The 23,549-nt window shown below is 38.0% G+C and overlaps 1 protein-coding gene across 1 annotated transcript in view; it reads right to left on the bottom strand.

Moving 5' to 3' along the window:
- LOC144761432 (isoaspartyl peptidase/L-asparaginase-like) overlaps positions 1-23,549 on the bottom strand; it is a 1,220,143-nt gene that overhangs the window by 369,140 nt on the left and 827,454 nt on the right. The gene's annotated exons all lie outside the window — the stretch shown is intronic.

The following is a 23,549-nucleotide window of genomic DNA, read 5'->3' as shown; positions in this document are numbered from 1 at the left end:
TTTCGGTGTCTATTGTAGTACTACTTGATAAACTACAGTTGTCGCAGTCATGCTGCCATTGATAAGAAAGGCTAAAAAGATTTTTTATATCTACACCTTCATCTTCCAATACATCAAACATATACATTAAAAATTCCTGACAATCCTGCTGAATATTCTGTGAAAATTGATTTTGACCAGAACATATGTCTAAAAGATTTCGAATTTCTGAAACACTTTCTATTTTTGCTCTATCACTGCTACATTTCTCAAACACAGAATTCAATAAACAGCAGAATGTTTGATCCCGATTTTCAACAATCTGTTCTTGTAAATTTTTAAGAAAAAAAACAACATTAACCATTACATTAGCATAGCAGTTGACACCAGAACTGTTTTCAAACTGAAATCCAACAACATCTTCAACAGAATCCTTTTTCTTTCTGCTTACAATTACAGTTTCATCTACTTTTTGTCTTTTTGCTACTACCTCACTGCAATTATTCTCATTTCTTCTTTTTCGGCCTACCACACGTTTTTCAAACAGAGGATATTGAGGCAAATGTGGAGCATACTCTCTTCTTAACCTATTCTATTCTTTAACACAATCTAGATCTGCACAAATCTTTGTTTCATCACACTCAATCAAGTACAATCCTGATAAAGTTCGACTCGTGATAATGCCACATATGCCATACCCTCTTTAAACACAGAACTTCCAATGTTCACCAAAGAACTATCTACACTTAAACCTTGAGATTTATGAATTGTCACTGCATATGCCAAACAAACATGAAACTGTTTTTGGCGAACATATAAGTCTTTCACAAGCAAAAATCTAGCTGAACAACGACAAATTTGTTCTATTTCGTCAATGCCATCAAATTTAATTTTTTAAAATTTCAATTCCATATCTATTTTTGTAATTCACAAAATCAACAACATGACCCATTGCTCCATTTACCAGACCTCTTTCAACATTTAAATTCCTTCTCAAAATGATATGACAATTTAAACACACATTCAGAGATATAGATATAGATTTAGATATACTCTTCTCTAATGAATCCAATTTTGATTTCAAATTTTCTGACAAAATAATTGTTGCTCCCATATGCTCTATTTTATCTGTAGCTTCCAGTTTCACAATCTCTTCATTTTCTAACTTTAACATTTTGTTGTTGAAGATGGAACATTCTTGCAGAGTTGGCATCAAACATATCCCAGATTTGTTCTCAGTAATTTTCTTAAAAATATTCTTTGGAAGAATGTTTTCATTTGGATACAAATTTGAAATTAATCGTGCATGTAATGCTTCTTTCCCATGCTCACTTACTTTTCCGATTCTTACATCTTGTAGAATATTTTTATAATCTTCATCCTTTGCCTGTCGCATATTTTGAAGCAGTTCTGCATATTTGAAATGTAACCATATATTAACGTTTCCAATGCTTCCTAGGCACTTCCTGGTATCTTCATGCATGGGCATTTTAAACGCTGGTTGTCCTTTCATTGGAGTCAACTGCAGTAGATCTCCCAAAAAAATAATGTGTTTTCCTCCGAATAAGACATCATAGTCTGTTCTAAGAATTTCTTGCATTCTCAAATGCACAAAAGCAAGCATTAGATTTGAGACCATGCTTACTTCATCAATGATAAGAAGTTTCATTTTCTTCAGGACTCTGGAAACTTCAGAACAAGCATCTCCAGATAGCTTGTTGTATTGTAATTTGTTATCATGCTCAACTGGTAGCATCAGTAAACGATGTAAAGTAATCCCTTTAATGTTATAAGCTGCCAGCCCAGTTGGAGCGGTAACAACACAAGACAGCGGTGATTCAGTCCTTTTCTGCAGATAAGTTGCAATTGCTTTAATCAGAAAACTTTTTCCAGTTCCCGCTTCTCCACTCACGTACAGTCGGACAGGCTTAAATGATGTACATGAGCACTCTTTTTTCTCATGACTGAATCCATGTTCAACCTGTTCTGTGACTTCGTCATATATCTGTTTCTGCTCAAGGTTTAGTTGTTTCACCAAATCTTCTAAGTTAACTACATCATCTTGAGCTTGTTCCATAGCTCTTTCCACCTCACCCATGGCAGTGGCAGCTTCATTTTGGATAATTGGTCCTCCTAGAGGATCCTGACTCAATGAAGCAGAACTCTGACTGTCTTGAGATCTGTCTCTAGCAATCTCTACAGTAATTGTGGCTTCTTGCTCTATTTCTTCATTCAACATTTGCAGATAATTTGGAAAATCAGGACATTCTATGGTATCCTTGGTTGCATTAAAAGAATCTTCGTAACAGACAAAATCTCCAAGTAGTTCCTCTTCTGTACGCCATGGCTTAAAGAGTTGCAAAAGAGCTAAATAGTAAAATTCCCTTTTCTCTGGATTTTCGCAACTCAATTTTCGATGATTAATCAAATGGCCTTTTCTCTGCTTCACTAGACATCCTTCACACCCAATGACAGCATATATTCCATTATTGATATCTTCTCTGATGTTCCTCTTATAAATATAGTTTTGCAGAACTTCATACAAACAACTGTTCTCAAGATGACTACTTCTATTTGGATAGTATGTATCCAACATGTTTGTCTTCAAAATATCTGTACTGTTTGGTTCTTTCTCCGCCAAATACTCAATTTCTTGTACAGATTTCAAAACTCGGTTTCGTGTTGCAGCAAGACCTAGACTCGCCCAAATGATTGTTCTAGACTTGGCGTAGAGACTTGCTGATGATAACCGATCAGAACATTCATATGCTCCAATTTCTCGATGCGACAACATCTTCAGACTGAAACTGTATAATTTTTTACTTATACTCTTTTCATGTGAAATGTCCTCCCACATTTCCTTCAGTTCTGTCTTTTCTTTTTTTGTGATGTAAGACGTCACATATCGAGCCACAGCAATAGAGTTGTCAGCAACGAACTGAATATCCATGTTAGCATTTCACATGGACTAAATCACTGGGTTGTAGTCGTTGATGTACTTGGACTCTTCGTTTCTTTTTAAATTGTATGTATTTGTTGGTGATTTCCTCGTCACAGTATGTCGCAGAGAAGACATCAAATTATTTACTCTTCCTTTAGAAATCACTGGTCGTGGAAACCTGAAACGACATTTTGTGTAGAACTTGTCCTTGTTTCTGAATTTTTGTCGACAGTACTTTCCACAACGATGGGATTGAAAGCGTAAAACTTGTTGCCTTAAACTGCTTTCTTCGGTAATTTTTGGAACAGCACATGTTGAATACTCTTCAATGAAACTCATCACTGTGTCATCCGAATCTGTTCCAAATTTGGGTGCATCTTTAAACCACAACAACATATGTATGTGAGGAGCACCTCTTGCTTGATACTCCTTTCTCCAAAAGAAATCCAAAACCTCTCCAGGGGAGGATTATTTTTGTTCGTAATAAAAGACATCATAGCTTCAAATCTATGATTGAAATGTCTGCATACATTCACTGGATCCAAAGAACACAGTTCTCCAGGTGTTTTGAATTCTATATTTTGTATGTTTGCGTTTGCCTCTCGTAGAAATTGAAGTAAGTCGTCCCATGCATACTCAGCACAGCTAAGAGTGAGGAACCATGTAGGAGTTCCTAAGTTTCTAAGCATACATTTCAATTCCCCATGACGACGGAACCAATACTCGTTTGTACCACGCTGACATGCCATGAGATTGATAAGATGAGATTCCAAAATATTGTCTTGCAGATTGACTTTCTCCATAAAGTCCCTCGCCGAAACATTTTGCAGATGTGCTCCACTTTTCAGTATATGGTTTACTGAATAAGAAAGCCCAGACAAGTCACTTTCATACAGTAGATGAAACAAATATGGGATTCATTGACGAAACCTTGGATCTTCAGCATATAATCTTAAAGTCCGGTATTCAGATGCAGGAATTTGAAGTGGTCGATCGTCATATCGTCCACCTCGACCTGTTGGAAATAGCTGTGGAAAACAACAAGGTTCCAAACTTTCTTCCCATACACTAATGGGACTTCCTTTTGCTGCTTTCCTTTGAAACAAGTCAATTGCATTCCCCATTACTTCTTTGGAATGCAAAGAATGAACAGTATAATGTTCATATATTTCTTCACTTATAGACACATCAACTTTTTCAATTTAGCCGGCTGAACAATCACTGTCTTCTTCTGCAGCTGTTTCTTCTGCTCCAACACATACATCTTTGTAGTACTCATTGTTTTTGACCAAATACAACGTTGCCTTTTTGACTTTCCTAACATCCACTAAATCTTGTCAGATTTTCTTACTCTTTGTTGGAACCCCATTAACTAGAATAACCATAGGTTCCTCTTTCACTTTATCTACACCAATTGTATCAATATTGTTCTTGAAATCTAGAGGCAAATAAACAACTCTTCCCTTTAATCCTCTCTGTAAATCTGAAGGAGGCAATTTCCCTATCTCAGGCTCCATGCGAACAATAGCCTGAAAAGGATGGACACATTGAATCAAAATAGATTCATATGTATTTAAATCCATCAATTCAGGAGGAATGTCTACCAACTCAAGATTATTATGAACAGCTCTAGCAGGCATTCTGTTTTCATTTAATTTATTATAACAATACTTACAAATACGCTGATCAGAACTCAAATCAAAAGAATTCTCCACCAACGAAAAAGTTGCAAAATTCTTCCATTCACTATTATTTTCCATTTTACTTTCTGCATATAAATCAACTAACCTAGTCTGAATCTTATAATGAGTCCGTCGACAACACACACAAGTAAAAGTAGGCCTTTCACTTGATTTCACCTTAAACTTGGTAATTTCCTGGTCAAACTTTTCTGTACTTGAAATCTGTACATTGTCTTCCACATTACCTTCTATTACTGTGTCAATTTATACACTGTCCTCTTTTTCACCAAAATAACAAATCTCAATTTCTTCACAAATCTTCTTCACATCTAATTCAGTTCCATGCAAAAGAGCACTGTATAATTGTTTAAGCTTAAGTGCTGGACTTTTTGCATAATACAACCTTCTAACTAATTTCCTCATTTTGTTATGATGCACTGCTAATATCCTAAAATGATGAAAAACACTCTGGCATACTTTTCTAGAAAGACAAGCCAGTGAATGCCCTTGCAAACCTGTGTTTTCCCTCACTCTGCAAGGATCTAAGTCTTGCAACATCTTCATTTTCTGTTTTAGACTTTTCTTACTATATGTACGTAAGAAATTACGAAGCAAATCGATTGAATCCTGCCGCACACTACAAATACTACTACACTTCCAAGTGTACCCTGGACCCTTAGTACGTCTCCCTAAAACTTTATCAGTTAACACCTCTTCTGCATCTCTAGACACAAGTTTCTCTTTTTCAATCGGACAACCGTCTTTCACCTCATATGCTCGACCACTGGTGTCAACTGCATGCACCAAATCATTCTCCTGGAAGTAACTCTCCTCATTAAAAAATGGCTCACAACTTGAACTATGCATCCATTCTCCAGAAAAAACTTTATAAAAATTAGTCCGATTAATTACTCTTTTGCATCTACTGTGAAAACATCAATTGTCTTGTTAAGTGTCCTAATTTTATTGATTACTAAAATAAATCATTTTTTCTTAACTTCAAAAGCCTGATCAACAATCTTCTCTACACTTTTCTTTTTCTTATAAAAAGCAGCTCTCTGTTTACCTTTCTTAATATTTTTTAACAAATTTAAAACCACCCTATTGCGAAACATTCGTTTACGAAGTCCCTAAATTGGTTTTGCCTTCTATTCCTATACATATTATTCTCTCCTGCTCCAGTAGTAACATTTTTGGGGGCCTCTCCTTCCTTTTCAAATTTGCTCTCTCCTTCTGTATATTCACATCATCATCAACATTTTTTTTTTATCTACATATGTTCCGAAAGAAAGACTTAGTTGTCTTACCAGGAGCTTTTTTCCTGTTTTTTGAAGTATTTGTTGTAGACGAGTGCTTTAATTCCGTTGCTGTTTTTTATTTTTTCCTTTTGGCATCTTTTCTTCTCCTCTGCCTTGAGGGCATATTTCCTTACTATTGAAATCTTGATTTCAATCTGTGTTAAAGAAAAAAATAACACATTTTAGACCACTATTACCAAACAACAAAGCAATGACAATAAGCAAACAATATAAACACTAGTTTACAACATATCTAAGTTTATATCACAGCAACTATGTAACTAGGAGTAAGACAGAGAAAAAGAGCTAGAGGAACTAACACAAAAAGACAGAGAGAGTCAGACAAAGAAACAGGTAGAGGGAGTAAAACATAGCAAACAATATAAACACTAGTTTACAACATATCTAAGTTTATATCACAGCAACTATGTAACTAGGAGTAAGACAGAGAAAAAGAGCTAGAGGAACTAACACAAAAAGACAGAGAGAGTCAGACAAAGAAACAGGTAGAGGGAGTAAAACATAGAGAAGGAGTAAGAGAGAAAGAGTGTATAATATGTTGTAAGACAGAAAAAGGATGTAATAGGGAGAGGGAGTCAGTCAAAGAAAGGGACAAAGGGAGTAAGTCAGAAAAAGGATGTAACAGGGTGTAAGACAGAGAGAGGGAGAGGGTGTTAGAAGATGAGAGAATGTAAAAGAGACTAAAACAGAGAGAGGCTGTAAAAGGTAGAGAGAGAGAGTACGTTTGAGAGAGGGTGTAAGAGGAAGTAAATCAGAGAGAGGATGTACCAAGGAGTAATGAGAGAGAGGGAATAAATCAGAAACAGGGTGTAAGGGAAAGTAAGTCAAAGAGAAAGTGTAAAAGAGTGTAACACAGAGTCAGGATGTAAAGTAAAGTCCACATTTGTAAAGCGCACAATCACCCGTAAGGGTCTCTAGGCGCTGGGGGCCGTCGGGAAGATTAAGCGAGCTATTGCCCAGAGTCACATAGGGCTGGGCTAACCTGCCGCCGGAGCCGGGGATCGAACCGTGGTCCCCAGATTCCAGCGTCAGTCGCCCTGGCCGCGGCGCCACACCTCTTCCCTTAAAAAGGAATGAGTCGGAGAGAGGGTGTTAGAAGGGGACTGATGGAAAAATAGAGTAAGTCAGGAAGAGAATATAAGAGAGACTTATACATTCTTGACAATACTTAGTAAAGAAACCTTGGTGCATAAAGGAATTGTATTTTATAAATGAGCGATGTTTCAGTAGTGTAATGAAATGCTTATACATATGACCTTTTATCTGTTTTCTAAATGTTATTCTAAAAAAAGATTTCGGGCACATGAAATAGTTTTACATTATTGACAAGGATTAGATAGTATCTACATGATTTAAAAAATATATTAGCACATTTCACAATCATGTCACCTGTGTTTTCTCAGATTAGTAAGTACATTGTGCACATGAGGTGAGGCCTGTCCAGGGGTGCAGAGGAGGTAAGGCCTGTGTCGAAGAGTGCATTGGACAGGACTCAACTCCTCTGACCCTTGAGCAAGCCTCACCTCTTCCATGCACCCTGGACAGGCCTCAATGTATTGGATATAATTGATGGTAACAGGATGCAGATAAGGTGAGGCCTAACCAGGAGTGCAGATGAGGTGAGGCCTGTCCAGGGGAGCAGAGGAGGTGAAGCCTGTGTCCAAGAGTACAGTGGACAGGACTTGATAAAGCCTCTCCCCCACTGCACTCTTAGACACAGGCCTCACCTCCTCAGCAACTTTCACAATCATGAAAGCCATTTCGACTTTCCTCATCTCCTCTGCACCTTTCGCAATCATGTCAGGGGTGTTTCCTCATATTATGAATCAGATTGTGTTTTTTTTATTGTTGCTTTCTGTTATTTTTTTGTTAATTCTTGGTAAAAATTGTATTTTGTAAAAAAATGAGGTTTCAGTAGTGAAATGGAATGCTTGTACATATGACCTGTGCTCGGTTTTTTTAATGTTAATATAAAAACGATTAAAGGGCAAATGAATGGCTTTAGCATTTTTCAGAAGGATTAGACAGTGTCTGCATGATTAAATAAATATACCTGCACTTTTCACAAACATGTCAGCTGTGTTTTCTAAGATTAGGAAGCAGATTAAACTTTTTTATTCTTTTTTGTGTCATATTTCTTGATAGTACTTGGTAAAGAAATGTTACTACATAGAGGAATTGTATTTTGTAAAAAAATGATGTTTCAGTAGTGCAATGAAATGCTTCTATATATGACCTGTGCTTTGTTTTTTAAATATTAATTAAAAATCGATTTAGGGCACATGAATTGGACCCCTGGACAGACCTCACCTCATGTACACCCCTGGACAGTCCTCACCTCATCTGCACCCTGTTACGATCAATTATACCCAATACATTTAGGCCTGTTTAAAAAACGATTTAGGGTTGCAGATGAGGTAAGGATTGTCCAGGGGTACAGAGGAGGTGAGGTCTGTGTTCAAGAGTGTAGTGGGAGAGATGCGTGTCCCGGGGAGCAGAGGTGGTGAGTCCTGTGTCTAAGAGTGCAGTGGGCTGGACTTCATGAAGCCTCTCCCCCACTGCACTCTTAGACACAGGCCTCACCTCTTTTGCACCCCTGGACATGCCTCTCTCCCACTTCACTCTTGAACACAGGCCTCACCTCCTCTGCACCCCTGGACAATCCTCACCTCATCTGCAACCCTGAACAGACCTCACCTCATCTGCACCCCTAGACAGGCCTCAGCTCATCTACACCCCTGGACACGCCTCACCTCATCTGCACCCTGTTACCATCAATTATACCCAATACATTGAGACCTGTCCAGGGGGCATAGAGGAGCTGAGTCTTGTCCAAGGGTCAGAGGAGGTGAGTCCTCTCCACTGCACTCATGGACACAGGCCTCACCTCCTTTGCACCACTGGACATGCCTCACCTCATCTGCACAATCTACTTCCTAATCTGAGGAAACACAGGTGACATGATTGTAAAAGGTTCAAATATATTTATTTAGTCTTGCAGACACTATTTATTCCTTCTCAAAAATGTAAAAGCCATTCATTTGCTCCAAAATCGTGTTTCCAATAACATATACGAAATAGAGCGCAGGTCCTATGTACAAGCATTCCATTTCACTACTGAAACCTCACTATTTTTCAAAATACAATTCTTCTATCTAGGAAATGTTGATACCAAACATTATCATTAAACTTAACAAAAAGCAAGAAGAAAAAAGCTCAATCTGCTCCCTAATCTAGAGTAACACAAGTGACATGATTGTGAAAACTGCAAAAATATTTATTTAATCATGCACACACTATTTATTCCTAGTCAAAAATGTAAAAGCTATTCATTTGCCCAAAAATCGTTTTTTAAATAAGATTTAAGAAACAGAGCGCAGGTCCTATGTACAAGCATTCCATTTCACTACTGAAACCTTACTATTTTACAAAATACATTTCCTCTCTCTTGCAAACATTGATACCAACCATTATCGAAAACCATGACACAATTCAACAAGAAAAAAGCTCAATCTGCTTCCTAATCTGAAGTAACACAGGTGACATCATTGTGAAAGCTTCAAATATATTTATTTAATCATGCAGACACTATTTATTCCTTTTCAAAAATATAAAAGCCATTCATTTGCCCCAAAATTGATTTTTAAATAACATTTAACAAACAGTGCGCAGATCCTATGTACAAGCATTCAATTTCACTAGTGAAACCTTACTATTTTACAAAATACAATTCCTCTATCTTGCAAATGTTGATACCAAGCTTTATCAAAAAACATGACACAAACCAACAAGAAAGAAGCTAAATCTGCTTCCTAATCTGAGGTAACACAGGTGACATGATTGTGAAAGGTTCAAATATATTTATTTAATCATGCAGACACTATTTATTCCTTTTCAAAAATGTAAAAGCCATTCATTTGCCCCAAAATCGTTTTTTAAATAACATTTTAGAAACAGAGCGCAGGTCCTATGTACAAGCATTCAATTTCACAACTGAAACCTCACTATTTCACAAAATACAAATCCTCTATCTTTTTATCTTATCAAAAAACATGACACAAACCAACAAGAAAGAAGCTCAATCTGCTTCCTAATCTGAGGTAACACAGGAGACATGATTGTGAAAGGTTCAAATATATTTATTTAATCATGCAGACACTATTTATTCCTTCTCAAAAATGTAAAAGCCATTCATTTGCCCCAAAATCGTTTTTTAAATAACATTTTAGAAACAGAGCGCAGGTCCTATGTACAAGCATTCAATTTCACTACTGAAACCTCACTATTTCACAAAATACAAATCCTCTATCTTGCAAATGTTCATACCAAGCATTATAAAAAAACATGACACAAACCAACAAGAAAGAAGCTCAATGTGCTTCCTAATCTGAGATAACACAGGTGACATCATTGTGAAAGGTTCAAATATATTTCTTTAATCATGTAGACACTATTTATTCCTTCTCAAAAATGTAAACGCCGTTCATTTTCCCCAAAATATTTTTTCACATCACATTAAGAAACACAGCACAGGTCCTATGTACAAGCATTCCATGTCACTACTGAAACTTCACAATTTTACAAAATACAATTCCTCTATGCAGCAAAAACTTTTTACCAAGCATTATCAAAAAACATGACACAAAGTAACATTTAAAAACCACAATTTGCTTCCAAATCTTCTCCATAGAGTATACAAGTCTCTATCTATATTAAATGAATCGTTTCTCACCTTTACAAATGCTTTGAGAGATTGAGAACAGTGTCAGACACACACACCAATATTTCTTTAGCAGAGCAAAAGGTATGTACTCCAGGCACTGCAACCATGAATGGCACAGAAAACCTCTAATTCTACACACATATCCCTCATGTTACCCAATTAAAACTCTTCCCTCTCTATTTTCAAACCAACACCCTTCCCCCTTAGCCCTTTCTGCCTGTTACCATAGCAACTCCCTCCTCACTGACCTCTCAGGTTTAAAAATGTATTCTACAATGTTGCAAATGAACTCAGCAAGGATGTTTGACCTCTCAATACACCAGCTTATCCAGTGCAGTTTCTTTAAATGACTTTTTCTTAACCATTCAAATGACTTCTTTCACAGAACAGAACCATGCACCCTAACTTTCAGTTTTCAACTATCTGAATCCACCAATCATTGCTTGTGATTCAAGAGCACTGAAACTCCACATTCTTTTTTTTGCAAACTCCTACTGTTCCAACTGCCATTTCATTCCCACACTTCATCTGACTGCACCAGAACCTCCTCTCACCATGTATTCTGTGTGGATTATTGGACATAGCTACATCCACTGGGCTCAAAGGTATGCAGCTATCAGAAATTTTCACAACCTTGATTTACCAAATGTAGACATCAAGTGGATTGGCCAAAGAGGATTGAGATGTCATCAATTGATACCATTGGTGAAAACCTTTTACCATCTGCCACACCCTGACCTCATAATTTTGCACTGTGGTGGAAATGACCTAGGCACTTTGACTGGGGTAGGTCTGGAAATGGTTTTAAAGGACACCTTTGGGCATTTGATGACACTTTTTCCACAAACTGCCTTGGTGTATTCCAATATATGCCAAAGACAGAAATGGAAGTGGTCCAACCAATTTTGTCCACAATTTGAGAAAGCACGGAAACATGTGAATAAATCTGTTTCTGCTTACATGAGAGACTATGGAATGGGTTCAATATACAACAATAACTTGCGTTATAACATGCAAGATATCTATAGAGGAGATGGTGTGCACTTCTCAGATGAGGGGAATAGAATATTCCTCCTGAATTTAAGACTGTGCATTGGAACCTACTTGTAGGTACCTAAATCAGCCACAGAACCCAAAATCTCTTTTCAGGGCTACCCTACCTCTCATCACTCAAAATGATTACTTTTTTTCACTGTTTTTCACCAAAGTACGCTCCCCGGTACGCTCCCCGGTACGCTCCCCGGTACGCGTACCGGGCACTCCCCCCGCGAAAAATTATTATATTTTTTTTGGCCTATATGGGCCTCTTAAGCCCCCCTCAGAAAACCTAGGGGGTCAGGGGGTGTCTACCGTGCCCCCCTTTTACCCATTCCCAACGTTGTTTGTCCTCCATCTTGTGTCTCAAATCTACCGAAACACAAGATGGAGGACTCCCGTAGCGCTGCCGGTACGCGTACCGGGGCGCGTACCGGTAAGCGCTCCCAAAACATTTCAAAAGTTAATTTACATAACAACCACTGGAGAGACTTTCACCAACTATAGAATAGGCCCTACTACATACCAGTCCCTACCATTTTCCCAAATTTGGTGGAATACCAGTGAGCCATTTGGGCTGTAGCCCTGTCTAAATATCCTGAGGTAAATTACATGACAAAAACACATATGAAGTGTTAGAATTTACAACCAATTAAAATGTTACTTTCATTTTCTACTTTTATCTCCTGACATTTGATTGGTTATGTACATGAATATAAATGAAAAATGAGAGGGAAACACGGCCATTTTGACTACAACTACCTGAGGTACATTTTTAAAGGATTTTCTCATTTATCTTCATCACCTTTCTATAAGGTAAGTTGTTAATTTGTAAGGGGCACTTTAAGTTAATTTGTAAAAACGTTTTCTGATAGTTATTTACTGTCCCTCTGTTAAAGTTATAGATTAAGATAGGCTTCTCTGTTATAGTTATAGATTGAGTTAGGCTTCTCTGGTATAATTATGAATTTACTTAGGCTTCTTCACATACCTTTTTTATATTTCTACTTCCTGCCTGATACCATACACTGCCCAAAGATAACTTCACTGTTAAAAAGTCAGAAGTACCTGTCTGAACTTAAACCCAACAGTGACCTAACTCTACTGATATAGTTATTTTTTATGCAATTTACAGCAAGAAAATGTAAGGAGAACAAGAAAACATCAATATTTCTTTCGAAATTACCGATGAAGAGATTCTTCAAGAAGATTTTGTTGACGATGATTTTATGGATGAGTCTCCGGACCAACAATGTATTGACTGTTTACAAAATATTGAATCATGCAATTTTGAGGAGATTCCAGATCATCTGATGCTGGAAGTTTTATTAAACTATGACAATTCTAAACAATACATTTTTATTTAATATTTAAAAATTGTTTGAGACATTATTCATTTTTATATGTAATTCATGAAGTGGTACCAAAATGATTATAATATAAAGTGAGACTTGCAGTATACTGTGCAATTTTAAAACATCATAAGGGAGCAGGGTAGACTACCCATGATCCCCTAGGCCTTCTCAGGGAGTGCTTATAGGATCTGTTTCTGCTTTCCTGACAGACTATAGTATGGATTCCATATACCACAAAAACTTCTGTAACAACATGCAAGATATCTACAGAAAAGAAGGTGTACATTGAATTTAAGACTCTGAATTGGTACCCACATGTTGGTACTTAAATCACCCACACAACACAACAACTCTATTCAGAGCTACCCTACCTCTAAGCACTTTAAATTATTATTTTACTGTTTCACTGGGTTTTCCCCATGGTACGCTCCCCGGTGCGCGTACCGGGCGCTCCCCCTGCCAAAAATATATATATATATTTTTTGCCCCGTGGGGCCCTTTTATGGCCCCCACATCAAACCTAGGGAGCCAGGGGGGGTCTACCCTACCCCCTTTTAGTCATTTCCCCCTTTGTTTTTGTCACCTCTTGTGTCTCGATCCTACCGAGACATAAGATGGCGGCCGCTCCGGACTGTTTGGAATGTTGACAGACACCCGAGAGCCAATCAGCTTTCCGCTCGCGGACTCGCGTAGCGCGCTGGTACGCGCCACGGTGCGCGTACCAGGGCGCGCTTATAGATATATATTTTTTTTAACCTAAATTACTCAAAATCCACTGGAGCACATATCTTGAGACATAGCAAAGGCACATCGGGCTACCAGTCCCTACAAATTTGCCAAGTTTGGTGGAAATCCATTCAGCCGTTCGGGCTAAAAGTGAGTCCAACCGCCCTATGGAAATTAACATGGGGAAAACACGTTTTAGGACCCCCCAAATATCTTGGCCCCCGCTTGACGAATCCCCCCCAAACATTCAGAGAAGGAGCAGAGCGGAGCGGCCATCTTCTTTGAGAAATTCGTGAAGATTCGTCCCCCGGCGCCAAAGTTATTCCCAATAGAATGTTGCGGATTTCCTATGGAAAACAATCCTAACTATAACTACCTACTGGCGACCAGTAGGTAATATATATATATATATATATATATATATATATATATATATTCACTGAAAAAACCATAGGTTATACACCATATATAGTTAGGAATTAGCATTTAAAAAACCTTATTTTACTCACACAAAACCATTGAAATTCCATATATAGTTAGTTGCACTAACTATATATCGCGCACCCGCAATCCACTGCTGATGATGTCACATATTACATCATTCATGACATGGTCAGTGACATCACTGATGACATCACTGATGACATCTCAAATGACATCACTGATGACTCCACTGATGACATCTCATTTGACATCAATGACCACATCACTGATGATATCATTCATGTGACAATACAATGCATCTCCTCACATTTTAATATAACCTCTGTTTCACCCAGTGTTAAATACAGAGTATAATTTTTGAAACCATTGACACACCAATACTAGTTACTACATATGTACTCACTGATTCCTACGTCTACACACACATTCACTCATTCACCCATACAATCATTCATACATACAATCACTCATCTTTACAACACTATCATATGCACTCATACACCTATACAGACACTCACACTCTGCCACTCATCCATGGAGTTACTCACACACCTAGTCAGTCCTGTAAAGAATCAATCACACTTCCATTTTCTTGTCTATACAGTTAAACATAGAGCACCTTACATTTTCAAACATATACTAACACATACTTACCTTGTTATACAATCATTGATATAAGTACACATTGATCTGCACATAGTCACACACCTCCCAGCCAGCCACACACACACTCAGTCTCCCATACAAATACTTGGACAATCAATCAATAACCCATATAGTTACTCATATAGCTACTGATCAACACATGCAGCAGTTTACAGAACAACATAATGATGCACAAATTAAGACAGTTTAGTCACTAACCCATGCACTCAGTGAGATACATTTAATCACTCACTCATACAGTCAGTCATGCACCTACTAAATCCTTCGTCCAGACACTTATACATCCACTCATTCTTCAATATGTAAGACATATTTAAACTTTACAGAAACATAAAATCACTGGATGTTGTTATCAGTGATGTCATCAGTGATGTCATTTGAGATGTCATCAGTGATGTCATCAGTGATGTCACTGACCATGTCATGAATGATGTAATATGTGACATCATCAGCAGTGGATTGCGGGTGCGCGATATATAGTTAGTGCAACTAACTATATATGGAATTTCAATGGTTTTGTGTGAGTAAAATAAGGTTTTTTAAATGCTAATTCCTAACTATATATGGTGTATAACCTATGGTTTTTTCAGTGAATTTTCAAGGTTTTGTAAATGCTAATTCCTAACTATATATGGTTTATAACCTATGGTTTTTTCAGTGAATTTCAATGGTTTTTTAATAGCAAATATCTGTAGCTGTAAAATTTATTCTTATTTAAATCCAAAAATCTATTTTATATGTTTATTAATAATTTTTTTTAAATATTTTTTTTGTTTTGCTCCCGGTCCGCGGACCGGGAAGCTTCCCGTTAGCTCAATTTGATGCCGCGACCCGGTCCGCGAACCGGTAAAAAATCAACATAGTGACGGTATCGCGTTGCCGCGTAATGCGTCTTATGAAGTACTGCGTTAGCGCACCCGGAAGTGCCCCGGGGCGCGGACCGAGGCGCGAAACGCAGCTCCCCGGAAGCGATCCGCGGCGCGTCGCGAAAACGTGACGTATCGCGTTGCCGCGTAATGCGTCTTGTGACGTACCGCGTTAGCGCACCCGGAAGTGTCCCGGGGCGCGGACCGGGGCGCGAAGCTTAGCGACCCGGAAGCTAACTGGGGCGCGTTCCGCAGCGCGTAACATGAGCGTGAGAGGTCATGTGACTTGTTAATAAAACTTTTCATTGGTTCATTTCACTTTTGGTTTCATAATGATGTAAGGCTAGGTCAGGTGACCTAAAAATAACACTTTTCATTGGTTGAGAAGTATTGTTTTTCCCAAATGATGAAAACCCCTCCTTCTTTCCTCACTCTGACTTTCATCATTGTGAGAGGAAGACCTATTTTGCTTGTTGGAAAATGGCTTCATTGGTAGCTTCAGCTGGTGGACCCCCACCACCACCTCCACCTCCTCATGGGAAGAGAGGACCACCTCCCCAGGTCATTACCAACACTGAGGAGGAAGATGAAGAAATGGATGAGGAGGGAGAAGAACCACAGTTCTTAGAAGAGGTGCCCCGGGTTTCCAGAAAGAAAGCCAGTTTCATCTGGCAGTTTTATTCGATCCCTCGTGGCCAAAAAAAAGTCAATGCGAGGTATGTCACCTGCCGCATATGCAAAGAACAATTGTCCAGAGGGACGGACAAAAAATATAGCTATGGAAATCACACAATGCACAGGCACATGACAAGGAAGCATCCACTAAATTACAGCCGGGCGGAAATAAGGGATATGCTTGACAATCCAAGACCAACTCCTGTGGCCAGACCAACAATACCGATTTCTCTAACACCAGAAGAGGCACGGGAAACTGTGCCAAATATTCAAGAAAATTTTGGGCACATGATTCACTTATGTATGCACTGTCGTGCATTATTAGCTTGTGGCAACATGAGCATCAATGCACTCAACCTGGCGTATGAACACCATGATTGCCCTAACCGCCCCCAGTAATTTTTTTTTGCTCCTGTTGAGCCCTTTTCAACGCCTGTTTTTTGTTGTTTCCCCCCCCAAAAAAAAACCCAAAAAATATATAAAATCGTTCAAAAAATACAAAAAAAACAAAAAATGTTCAAAAAATAAAAAAAAAATATAAATCAACAAAAATATATAAAAAAAGTTCTTTTCAGAACTACCTTCCCTTTCAAAAAAAATTGCTAGAATGTTTAGCACTCTGGCAAGCTCTATTTCTTTTGGTTCGCTCCCGGGTTAGCTTCCCGGTACGCGGACCGGGAGCTAACCAAAAAAAAATTAAAAAAAAAAAAAGTGTAAGTATAAGGAAAGTAAACAGAGAGTGATGTTAAAAGAAAGACAGCTATAGGGAGTAAAGAAGAGATACTGTTTAATAGATCTATTTACCGAAGAAAAGACAGAAGAGGGAATAATTGTGAAAAACAAAATAGATAACGAAGTGAAAGAAAAAAAAAAGAGAGTATAACATTAACAAAGAAGAGTTTCTTGGAGAATGTGAGTGAATGTTCAAAATAAGATTAAAACATGAGGAATAACAGAGAGAAAAAATAGAAAACAGAAAACAAAAAATAACAGAAAAAGATTAATTGAAACAGCAAAGAAATGTAAGTAACATAGAGCCATATCATCAACATAGGCAATAAAAGTTTTGCAGCTTTTAGTGGTAGAAATGTGTCGCTAAAGCTGCTTTTGTGGCAGAAAACTGCCGCTAAAACCACTTTTGCACCAGTTTTCTGCCAATAAAAAGAGCAATAATTTTATTGGCTGTGTTCATAATATTCCCCTTAGTGTGCTTCAACTACACAGAGAAAGCATTATGAACAAGTAGTGATAGAGTGATCAGTCAAAGACACTAAGAGTAATAGAGACGGAGTGAGTGAACAAGAGTGAGGAACTATGAGAAGAGAGGGACTGAGAAAAAGAGTGGAAGGAGTTGAGTAAGTAGGTAATAGAGAAAGGAATGAGGGAAGTAGCAAAGGCAGGAAACTGAGGGTTAAAGAAATGAAGCAGTGGAACTAATAGTAGTTAAATGTGATAGAAATGTAACGAAAAGAGTACAAAATATTTACCTTATAATTGTCGTTAAATTACTCACTTTTTGTTTTTATACTTTCAATCTGTGAAAGAGAGAACAAACATTTGAAAAATATTAAAACATGTATTTAAAAATTAGAAAAGACAAGGGAAAAGATTGAAGGACAAACAGTTTTTCAACAACTTTGACACTTACAGAAGCTTCTGCTTCTCCAGGCCCCCTACACAGTCCTAAAGATATACATTTTAAACTAACAGTATCTTGATGCAGATGAAGTGAGGCCTATCTTAAAACATGGTGCATCTTTTGCATTGCTGTTGTTTCAGAAAAGTGTCGCAAGACACTCAAATTTTAAATAATTGCTTCAGGATGCCAATAAGATGTCTACTATCCAGAGGTTTGTTTGAGGTGAGGCCTACTCAGGGTTGCAGATGAGATTTACACTTGTTGAAGAGTACAGAGGAGATAATACATGTGAAGGTCTACCAATGAAGTGAGTCATGTCCACTGCACTCTTCAACAAAGTCCAAACCTCCTATGTTTCCCTGGACAGACCTAAACTTGATCTGCACAATGTGATTCGTAATGATAGGAAACACAGGTGATGTAATTGAAATACGTGCAATTTATTTTGCTCATTTCACAATCACATCACTTGTGTTTTCTTTGCTTAGGTATCTCATTGTGCAGATGTAGTCTAGCATATGAAAGAATACGCAGAAGTGCAGCACTGCATGCAACAACTTTGACACTTACAGAAGCCTCACCTTCTCCATGCCTCCTACAAAGTTCTACATATACATCATAAATGCAAACATTACAGAATTAATTATACATGTTAAATGGTTTATTTTTGCTGTTCTCAGAATGTATCAAAATTCACTAAAAACAGTGACTTGAAGGTATTCATCATATAACAGCGGGGAAAAAAAAACACAATCAAAATGATTGTGTTTAAAAAACCCATACAACATAAGAAATCAAAATTCAGAACTCCTTAAAGTTAACTTACTTTCCATGACGTCCAAGGATGTCCTATGAACAGCTTACACTCTTTTGTGCTGTTATTACTTTCAGCCCGCCACTTTCTGAAAGAAAATCTCCATCGTTTTTAAAAACACGTTACATGCAATAAATGACTTCTTGCTCTCTACCACAAGTTTCCACAAGGCCAAATCTGGTCAGAGCCATTTATAACTCTTGGATTTCTTGTAAGCCAATCCCGTCATTTGGCATTTCCGCAACTTTCAGAATTAAAATGTTGAAGATCATTTTCACAATCCTGGAATAGTAATATCTTCCCCTTCTTGCTCAGTCATGTTCTACATTTCCTATGACACTGATACTGCTTACTATGAAGCAGACTTACACTACCTCTATGACTACTACAATTATTTAATTCTCTACATCACTTTTAATCACAAAGCAATGTAAAACAGTAGACAGCATTGCAGACTTACATTCCCTCTACTCCATGTTTTGATTGGCTGCTTCAATTAGCTTATAAAAAGAAACAGTTTTTCTGAACTCATTCAAAGTGCACGTATTTCTCCATGACGTCCAGTCCTATGGTTAGAAGTTATGTCTCTGAACTACACTTATCCTCAAGGCCAAATTGTGTAGGAGCCATTAGAACTTCTTGAAATTCCACAGAGCACATCCCGAGATTATTTCCCTAAAATGTTGGTTTTAAAAACACCAGGTAAGAGTTTTTAAGGTCATACGGCAATTTTTTTTTGAAAATTAAAACAGAATCATTGCAGAATGACCAGCCATTTCTAGACTTTAAATAAGCTGTGTAATGTCCTGATGTTATTGAAGGGCCGTCATGATATATAATTGCTGCAGTTACAAAAGTCCTTCCTGATATTGACAACTGCGAAGCCACAAAATTTTTAATTAAAGTTGTCAATTTTGTTCCATCAGGCCTACATCGTTGGAACATTAAAATGACATACTGGCCATATGTTCGTATAAATAATGTGGACATCATTTCAGATTTACATTGGCTACACTCCATGTTGTGATCAGCTGCTTTTACTAGCTTATTAAAGGAGACTGATTTACTGTCTGGCAAAGTTAAATATATAAATCTTTCTGGGTCTACACTAGTAGTACTTGATACCATACAGTTCTCGCAGTCATGCTGCCATTGATAAGAAAGCCCAAACAGCTGATCTACATCTACACCTTCAGCATGTAATACATCAAGCATATACATTAAAAACTCCTGACAATCTTGCTGAATATTTTGAGAGAATTGTGTTTGGCCTGAACATCTGTCTAACAGATTTCGAATTTCAGACACACTTTCTATGTTTCTTCTATCAGTGCTACATTTCTCTAACACAGAATTTAACAAACTGCAAAATCTTTGATCAGAATTGACCACAATCTCTTCTTTTACATTTTCTAGAGAAAACAAAACATTAACCACTACATTAGCATAGCAGTTGACACCAGAACTGTTTTCAAATTGAAAACCAACAACATCTTCAACAGAATCCTTTTTGTTTCTGCTTGTAATTTTAGGTTCATCGACTTTTCGTCTTTTTGCTACAACCTCCCCAGTATTGGTCACATTTCTTCGTTTCCGGCCTACCACACGTTTCTCAAACAAAGGATACTGAGGCAAATGTGGCGCATACTCTCTTCTTAACCTATTGTATTCCTTAACACAATCTAGATCAGCACAAATGTTTGTGACATCACACTCAATCAAGTACAATCCTGATAAAGTTCTAACTCGTGACAATGCCACATATGCCATACCCTCCTTGAACACAGAACTGCCAATATTCACCAATGCACTGTCTACACTTAAACCTTGCGATTTATGGATTGTCACCGCATATGCCAAGCAAACAGGAAACTGCTTACGGCGAACATATAAGTCTTTTACAAGCAAAAATCTAGCAGAGCAACGACCAATTAGCTGTACTTCCTCAATGCCATCAAATTTAATTTTTAAAAATTCAATTCCATCTCTATTTCTGTATTTTACAAAATCAACAACATTACCCATTGATCCATTTACCAGACCTCTTTCAACATGTAAATTCCTTCTTAAAATTATACGGCAGTTCAAGCACACATTCAGAGTCTTTTCAAAACCTGCAGGTTTAGATATACTCTTCTCTAATGAATCCAATTTTGTTTTCAGATTCTCAGACAAAATAATTGTTGATCCCATATGCTCTACTCTGTCAATAGCATCCAGTTTCACAATCTCGTGCTTTTCTAAATGCAACATTTTGTTGTTGAATTTGGCACATTCTGCAAGAGTTGGCATCAAACATATTCCAGATTTCTTATCAGTAATTTTCAGAAAAATATTCTCAGGCACAACATCTTGTTCTGGATATAAATTTGACAGTAATCGTGCATGTAAAGCTTCTTTCCCATGCTCGGTCACTTTTCCAATTCTAACATCTTGTAGAATAGTCTTGTAAACTTCATCCTTCGCCTGACGCATATTTTCATGCAGTTCAGCATAATTGAAGTTTAACCATATATTGACGCTGCCAATGCTGCCTAGGCACTTCCTGGTATCTTCATGCGTGAGCATTTTGAACACAGGTTGCCCTTTCACTGGTGTCAGCTGCAGAAGATCTCCGAAAACAATGATGTGTTTGCCACCAAATAACACATCATACTCTGTTTTGAGAACTTCTTGCATTCTCAAATGCACAAAGGCAAGCATGACATTGGAAACCATGCTTACTTCGTCAATGATAAGAAGTTTCATTTTCCTCAAGATTCTTGAAACTTCAAAACAAGCATCTCCAGATAGCTTGTGATATTGTAATTTGTTGTCATGCTCCACTGGCAGCATCAGTAAATGATGTAAAGTAATCCCTTTAATGTTATGTGCTGCCAGTCCAGTTGGAGCGGTGACAACACAAGACAGCGATGACTCTGTCCTTTCCTGCAAATAGCATGAAATTGCTTTAATGAGGAAACTTTTTCCAGTTCCCGCTTCTCCACTCACGTACAGTCGGACAGGCTTCAACGACGTACATGAGCACTCTTTCTTGTCATGACTTAATCCATGATCAATTTGCATGGTAACTTCGTCATATATTTTCCTCTGCTCAACGTTGAGTTGTCTCTCCAACTCTTCTAAGTTAACCGCATCCTCCTGAGCATGTGCCATGGCTCTTTCCACTTCATTCATGGCAGTGGCAGCTTCATTTTCGATAACAGGTCCTCCTAGTGGATCCTGACTCAATGAAGCAGAACTCTGACTGTCCTGAGAACTGTCTCTGGCAATCTCGGCTGCAATCGTTGCTTCCTGCTCAATTTCCGCATTCAACATTTCTACATATTTGGGAAAAGCAGGACATTCTATGGTCTCCTTGGCGGCATTGAAAGAGTCTTCGTAACAGAGGAAATCTCCAAGCAGTTCCTCTTCTGCACGCCAAGGCTTGAAAAGTTGCAAAAGTGCTAAATAGAAAAACTCCTTTTTTTCAGGAGATTCGCCACTCAATTTTCGATGGTTTACCAAGTGGCATTTTCTTTGCTTGACCAGACATCCCTCACTTCCTATTACAGCATACACTCCTTTGTCAGTATCTTCTTTGATGTTCCTCTTGAATATGTAATTTTGAAGAACCTCATACAGACAAACATTGTCGAGGTGACTGCTTCTATTTGGATAATATGTATCCAACATGTTGGTCTTCAAAATGTCGGTACTGTTTGGCTCCTTTTCCGCCAAATACTCAATTTCCCGCACAGGTTTCAGAACTCGATTACGCGTTGCAGCAAGACCAAGACTCTCATTCGTAAGCTCCAATTTCTCGATGCGACAACATCTTCAGACTGAAACTGTACAACTTCTTGCTGAGGCTCTTTTCATGGGAAATGTCCTCCCACATATCCTTCAATTCTGTCTTCTCTTTTTTGGTGATGTAAGACGTCACATACCGAGCCACAGCCATACAGTTATCAGCCACAAACTGTATATCCATGTTAGCATTCCACATGGACAAAATCACCGGGTTGTAGTCGTTGATGTACTTGGACTCTTCGTTCCTCTTCAAATTGTATGTGTTTTTAGGTGATTTCTTCATGACATTATGTCGCAGCGAAGACATCAAACTGTTTACTCTTCCTTTAGAAATCACCGGTCGTGGAAAACCGAAACGACATTTGGTGTAGAACTTGTCCTTGTTTCGGAATTTACGACGGCAGTACTTTCCACATCGATGGCTTTGGAAACGCAGAACTTTTTCTCTTAGGCTTTTCTTCTCCTTTGCGTTTGGAACAGCACACGTAGAATACTGTTGGATGAAACTCATCACTGAGTCTTCTGGATCCGTTCCAAATTTAGGTGCATCCTTGATCCACAGCAACATATGTATATGAGATTAATCAGGTGAGAATCCAAAATACTGTCTTGGACATTGACTTTATCCATAAAGTCACTTGCCGAGATGTTTTGCATGTGTATACCACTTTTCAAGATGTGGTTCACTGCATATGACAGTCCAGACAGATCGCTTTCAAACAGGAGATGAAACAAATAGGGAATGCATTGTCGAAACCTAGCATCTCCTGCATACAATCGCAAAGTCCGGTATTCAGAAGCAGGAATTTGATGAGGTCGCTCATCATATCATCCTCCCTGACCTGTTGGAAAAAGCTGTGGGAAACACCGAGCTTCCAAACTTTCCTCCCAAA

Source organism: Lissotriton helveticus, chromosome 6, assembly GCF_964261635.1.
Source record: "Lissotriton helveticus chromosome 6, aLisHel1.1, whole genome shotgun sequence".
NCBI classification, from domain to species: domain Eukaryota; kingdom Metazoa; phylum Chordata; class Amphibia; order Caudata; family Salamandridae; genus Lissotriton; species Lissotriton helveticus.
The sequence above is the reverse complement of the archived record's forward strand: the minus strand, read 5'-3'. Positions and strand labels throughout refer to the sequence as shown.